This window comes from Pelophylax lessonae, assembly GCF_965119305.1.
Source record: "Pelophylax lessonae genome assembly, chromosome: 2".
Lineage (NCBI taxonomy): Eukaryota > Metazoa > Chordata > Amphibia > Anura > Ranidae > Pelophylax > Pelophylax lessonae.
This window is the reverse complement of record NC_138769.1, coordinates 51778338-51785268: the sequence shown is the minus strand read 5'-3', so window position 1 is coordinate 51785268 and position 6931 is coordinate 51778338. Positions and strand designations below refer to the sequence as shown.

The 6931-nt window shown below is 40.3% G+C and overlaps 1 protein-coding gene across 1 annotated transcript in view; it reads left to right on the top strand.

Annotated features, from left to right (window-relative positions):
• Positions 1-279: 279 nt before the first annotated feature.
• KCNJ15 (potassium inwardly rectifying channel subfamily J member 15) overlaps positions 280-6931 on the top strand; it is a 134016-nt gene continuing 127364 nt past the window's right edge. Inside the window, exon 1 of the mRNA XM_082246106.1 lies at positions 280-523. The gene's annotated coding sequence lies outside the window, so the exon portion shown is untranslated. The remainder of the gene's footprint in view (positions 524-6931) is intronic.

The window sequence follows — 6931 nt, the reverse complement described above, 5'->3', positions numbered from 1 at the left end:
TTCAGCCTGTCCAGGATGAAACCCTTTTCCAGGTACTCGTGAGTTAATCACAAACAAAGCAAATGGGGTTTAGCCATTCATTAACTTGCGGAGCAAGCTGCTGCTTTGATATGCAAAAAAAAAAAAAAAGTTTGTCTTGGTCATTAAAGAGTTACAAGACAGAGGTTGCAGAACAGCTCAGCGTAAGATCACCCACATTCCTAGTCCAGCTATTTCCTTCCAGCCAGGTGTGTGTGTGTGTGTGTGTGTGTTTGCGCTCCCTCCGCTGCTGGGTGCCACACAACATGTGCAGGGCTGGGACTTTTCCTTGAGACAAGCTGCTGACATCACTGGAAGTCTTCTCAGATTGCACTTCATAAAATCAGGTACTCACTTCTCAGACTAGAGCAAACTTGTTTTCTGGGTGTACCAAAGGAGAAGCGAGCGCTGTCCTAACCTCAGCTGTGTTTACTAAAAAAGACGTCTTCCTGCGAGCCATGGCTTAACGTCGCCGCACGCCTGTGCACTCCGAGCTCAGCGCCAGGTAAGGTGTCATTGCCCTGCAGATGTTTTACGTTTAATCAAGTATCGGCTTGTGTTGGCTCCTGTAGACGGCTGCTGCTTCCTCTGTGATATTGACTATCAACAGAAAAGTGACAAAGTATAACCTGCAATATGATTCCGGATGTTGACACTGCAAGCATTTGTTAAAGTTTATTTATTTAGTCTGTACTTTTGCATCGCCGTACTGCTATGTTTAGGCACATGAGCTGCAGAAAACTTGGCTTTTTTTATTTTTTATTTAACTTTTTTTATTAATTGTTAAAAGTGATTATAGCCATGTTAGTGCACTTGCACCAAAAAAAATTAGGTAATGTCCAAGACAGTTTTAATTGTACTAACATCCAAATATTCAGGACAAGCTTTGAAGGTGTACCCCCTTCTTTGAAGTCCAAGCAGTACTAAATTTAATCTTTCAGATGAAACTTTCAGGGTGTACCGCCTTGTTCAAGGTCCAAGGCAGTACTGGTGTCCTAACGTGATACTGAATACAAAAAGAGAGAATTGCCCAGCGGGACTTTATATGAGGTGGACCCAATAGTCATGACACTTAATGTTGAAATATATCTGGTTTATTGTGTAGAACCAATATACAAAGTAATACAACATGAATGTTTGACATACACAAAACAGAACATAGTCATAAAAATATTAAAATGTCTCGTAACAGTAACAATATGCACATCAATACATATATCTTGGTAACACGACGCACGTTTCGTGGGTCGCATTGCCCACTCGTCAGGAGTGTAAGTGTGCAAGTAGGTCTGGAAAGAAATTATTATTGATATAAACATGCAGGGTTGGTGGCTATTGGAGTATGAATACTAAAAAAATAGGACCCATGTGGGGAGACAAGGTTCAAGGTCCAAGGCAGGCAGTACTGGTGTCCTTACGTGGTACGGAAAGATGTCACCTGCCCAAGCCAGGTATTCATGCCAAGACGACCATCACCTGTGACACCCAACACACGATCTAGAATGGTTACATTTTTTTTTCACCATGTGAAAGCAATTGATTACTGTCTGTGATACTTTTTTTTATCTTATTTTCACTTATATCCAAATGTTCAGGATAAGCTTTCAGGGTGTATCCCCTTTTTCAAGGTCCTAGTAGCACTGCTGTCCTTACCCAATTCGAAAGGATGTCACCTGCCCAAGCCAGGTATTCATGCCAAGACATCCATCACCTGTGACACCCAACACACAATCTAGAATAGTTAAACTTGTTTTTTCACCTTGTGTCCTTGTTAAGTAGTTGAGTATTGTCCGTGATACTTTTTTATTTTATTTGCACTTACATCCAAATGTTCAGGATAAGCTTTCAGGGTGCACCCCCTTTTTCAAGGTCCTAGTAGCACTGCTGTCCTTACCCAATTCGAAAGGATGTCACCTGCCCAAGCCAGGTATTCATGCCAAGGCGACCATCACCTGTGACACCCAACGTATGATCTAGAATGGTTACATTTTCTTTTCACCTTGTGTACTTGTTAAACAATATTACCTGTCTATAATAATTTATTTATTTGCACTAATATCCAAATTTTCAGAATAAGCTTTCGGGTGTAGCTCCTTTGGTCCTAGTAGTACTGGATCCGAGTTTTCAGGATAAGCTTTTGGGGTGTACCCCCTTCTTTAAGGTCCAAGTAGTACTGGATCCACATTTTTAGGACAAGTTTTCAGAGTATACCCCCTTCTTTAAAGGTCAAGGAAGTACTAGATCCAAAATTTCAGGATAAGCTTTTGGGGTGTTCCTTCTCCTTTGAGGTCAAAGCAGTACTGGATCCAAATGTTCAGGACAAGCTTTCAGGATGTACCCCATTGTTCAAGGTCCAAGCAGTACTGCTGTTCTTGCACGATACAGAATGATGTCACCTGCCCATGTCAGTTATTCATGCCAGAGGTGATCATCACCTGTGATACCCAACGCACAATCCAGAATGGTTACATTTTATTTTTGCCTTGTGTCCTTGTTAAACAGATGAGTACTGTCCTTGATACTTTTTTATTTGCACTAATATCCAGACTTTCAGGATAAGCTTTTGGGGTGTACTCCCTTCTTCAAGGTCCAACCAGTACTGGAGCTAAAGTTTCAGGATACATTTTTGGGGTGTTCCCTCTTCTTCAAGGTCCAAGTAGTACTAAATCCAAATTTTCAGCATAAGTTTTCAGTGTGTACCCCCTTCTTTACGGATCAAGCAGTACTGCTTAAACCTTGAAGAAGGGGGGTACACCCTGAAAGCTTATCCTGAAAATCTGGATGTTAGTGCAAATAAAAAAGTATTACAGACAATACTCAATTGTTTAACAAGGACACAAGGTGAAAAGAAAATATAACCATACTAGATCGTAAGTTGGATGTCACAGATAATGGTCACCTCTGGCATGAATACCTGTCTTGGGCAGGTGACATCCTTCCATACTGGGCAAGGACAGTAGTTGGACCTTGAAAAAGGAGATACACCCCAAAGGCTTATCCTGAAAATGTGGGTCTAATACTGCCTGGACCTTTAAAGAAGGGGGTAAACCCCAAAGCTTGGTCTTAAAGGTTGGATCCAGTACTGCTTGGACCTTAAAGAAGGGGGTACAACCCCAAAGCTTGCCCTGAAAGTTTGGTTCTAGTACTGGTTGAACCTTAAAGAAGGGGACACCCCAAAAGCTTATCTTGAAAATTCAGATCTAGTACTGCTTGGACCTTGAAGAAGGGGACACACCCCAAAAGCTTATCTTGAATATTTGGATCTAGTACTGCTTGGACCTTAAAGAAGGGGGTACAACCCTAAAGCTTGTCCTGAAAATGTGGGTCTAATACTGCCTGGACCTTTAAAGAAGGGAGTGCACCCCAAAGCTTGGTCTTAAAAAATGGATCCAGTACTGCTTGGACCTTAAAGAAGGGGGTACAACCCCAAAGCCTGCCCTGAAAGTTTGGATCTATTACTGATTGAACCTTAAAGAAGGGGACACCCCAAAAGCTTATCTTGAAATTTGGATCTAGTACTGCTTGGACCTTGAAGAAGGGGACACACCCCAAAAGCTTATCCTGAATATTTGGATCTAGTACTGCTTGGACCTTGAAGAATGGAGTACACCCCTAAAGCTTGTCTTGAAAATGTGGATGTCAGTGCAAATAAAAAAAGCATCAGAGACAGTTAACACTTGTTTGGCAAGGACACAAGGTGAAAAAAAAATGTAACCATTCTAGATCATGTGTTGGGCGTCACAGATGAAGTCACCTCTTGTATGAATACTTTGGGCAGGTGACATCCTTCCATATCATGCAAGTACAGCAGGAGAGCCATAGGACAAACTGTTGCATCTTCTATCCCACCAGATAATAGTCTGATAAATAACTCAGGCAGAATCAGGTAGAATAGAAGTTGCAGTAGATCGTCCTGCTTGGTTAGAATGACTCGTCCGAGGACTTTTCCTGCTGTTCCTGATCATCACCATGGCCCATAAAGGCACGGGTATAAAATGAGTTTTGCATATTATCTGCAGGTGTATGGGCATTTTAAGAACAGGTTTAATACCTTTCCTCAAAAATTATTTTCCAATTTAATAGTGGGTGAAAACATTAATAAGGGTTGGTTTGCTCTAGCTTACATGGTAAATTCCAGCATTTGTGTGCTGTCTGGCATGCTGGAAATGTATGTTTTTGCACCTTGAGCTGCATTCTTTTTTCTGCTTATTAACTTTATTTGAAGTCTCGTCTCACATGCGGCGCCATCCAGTGTACTGTGCAAAACTGTAGCATGTCTGCATATTTCCATACAGCACATCACACCAGCATTGCGTCACTTTGGAAGAAAATGAATGTTGTTTTGACCCTATTAACAATTCGAAAATTGAATGAACGTTCTTAAAACAAGAAATTTTGAACAAAATTCTACTAGCCTGTGGCCAACTTTGTAGATTAGCAGTAATATGGGATGATGCTACTGGGGGATTGAAGTAAAACCCCTACCCACCTAGGGAAGTATGGCAATACAGCATTGGTTATGAAACTCATAGTCTGGTTAAAAAAAAAAAAAAAAACATATGTTCCTGAAATATAACCAAAAGACAAAAAAAATATCTAGAAAGACTGCATCCTCAACGGTAAACCAAAACTCAAGGCAGAATTAGAAAAAATAACCTTTATAAAGTATAATCCAATTTGCTTTAACAGAGACAAATAAAAAAAGTCCCTCTAGATTTCCTAAAACAATTGACTGGACCAACACTCAATCAATATATCTATCAATATATCTATCAATGTATTTCTTTTAAATATTAGTAGCTTGTTATTTTCTGTGCATTTTGAGAGACAATCAGCCTTTTTAATGAAGGAACCCATTGAGCTGGATAGAACTAGCTCCCATGGAAGTCTATTCTACATTTTCACATCTCTTACTGTAAAGAAGCCTTTCCTTGTGTGGAGCTTGAATCTCTTTTTCTTTAGGTTCAAATAGTGCCCCCTTGTCATTTGCAATGGCTGAATAACGTTGCAGCAAACTGACCAGATTAACTTTTTTATATATTTATACAAGGTGATCATATCACAGTGGCTGACAGTTCTGCGGTCCTCGGTGTGAATCCCAGCCAGGACCCTATTTGCATGGAGTTTGCATGCTCTACCTGTTCTTGCGTGGGTTTACTCCGGTTTATTGTCACACTCCAAAAGCATGCTGGTAGGTTAATTGTCTTTGGTCTAAATAAACCCTTGTATGTGTGTATGTAGGTGAGATAAGGAACTTAGGTTCGTGAGGGCAGGGACTGATGTGAATGTGCAGTATGTAAAGTGCTGCGCAGATTTTTGGACCTAAATAAACCCTTGAAATAAATAAATATTCCTCTTTAATTGTCACTTCTCAAAGTTCAGTTGTGAGACTAGAATATACCATCATTTCTTATTGAAAGGTGATATGGGGAACTAAAACAAAGGTGTTTTATTGGCATGTCTGCTCTGTACAGGTCATTTCCAATTTCTAGAAGACATACCTGTGGTGTAAAGGCAAAATAAGAGACATACCTGGGGTGTACACCTATAATAAGAGACATACCTGGGGTGTACACCTATAATAAGAGACATACCTGGGGTGTACACCTATAATAAGAGACACACCTGGGGTGTACACCTATAATAAGAGACATACCTGGGGTGTACACTTTTAATAAGATACATACCTGGGGTGTACACATATAATAAGAGACATAACTGGGGTGTACACCTATAATAAGAGACATACCTGGGGTGTACACCTATAATAAGAGAGAAACCTGGGGTGTACACCTATAATAAGAGACAAACCTGGGGTGTACACATATAATAAGAGACAAACCTGGGGTGTTCACATATAATAAGAGACAAACCTGGGGTGTACACATATAATAAGAGACAAACCTGGGGTGTTCACATATAATAAGAGAAACACCTGGGATGTACACCTATAATAAGAGAGATACCTGGAGTGTTCACATATAATAAGAGACATACCTGGGGTGTACACTTTTAATAAGATACATACCTGGGGTGTACACATATAATAAGAGACATAACTGGGGTGTACACCTATAATAAGAGGCATACCTGGGGTGTACACCTATAATAAGAGACATACCTGGGGCGTACACCTATAATAAGAGAGATACCTGGGGTGTACACCTATAATAAGAGACATACCTAGGGTATACACCTATAATAAGAGACATACCTGGGGTGTACACCTATAATAAGAGACATACCTGGGGTGTACACCTATAATAAGAGAGAAACCTTAGGTGGACACATATAATAAGAGACATACCTGGGATGTACACCTATAATAAGAGACATACCTGGGATGTACACCTATAATAAGAGACATACCTGCGGTGTATACATATACAAAGAGACATACCTGGGGTGTACACCTATAATAAGAGACATACCTGGGATGTACACCTATAATAAGAGACATACCTGGGATGTACACCTATAATAATAGACATACCTGGGGTGTACACATAACAAGAGACATACCTGGGGTGTACACCTATAATAAGAGAGATACCTGGGGTGTACACCTATAATAAGAGACATACCTGGGATGTACACCTATAATAAGAGACATACCTGGGGTGTTCACCTATAATAAGAGACATACCTGGGGTGTACACCTATAATAAGAGACATACCTGGGGTGTACACCTATAATAAGAGACATACCTGGGGTGTACACCTATAATAAGAGACATACCTGGGGTGTACACATATAATAAGAGACATACCTGGGGTGTACACCTATAATAAGAGACATACCTGGGGTGTACACCTATAATAAGAGACATACCTGGGGTGTACACCTATAATAAGAGACATACCTGGGATGTACACCTATAATAAGAGACATACCTGGGGTGTACACCTATAA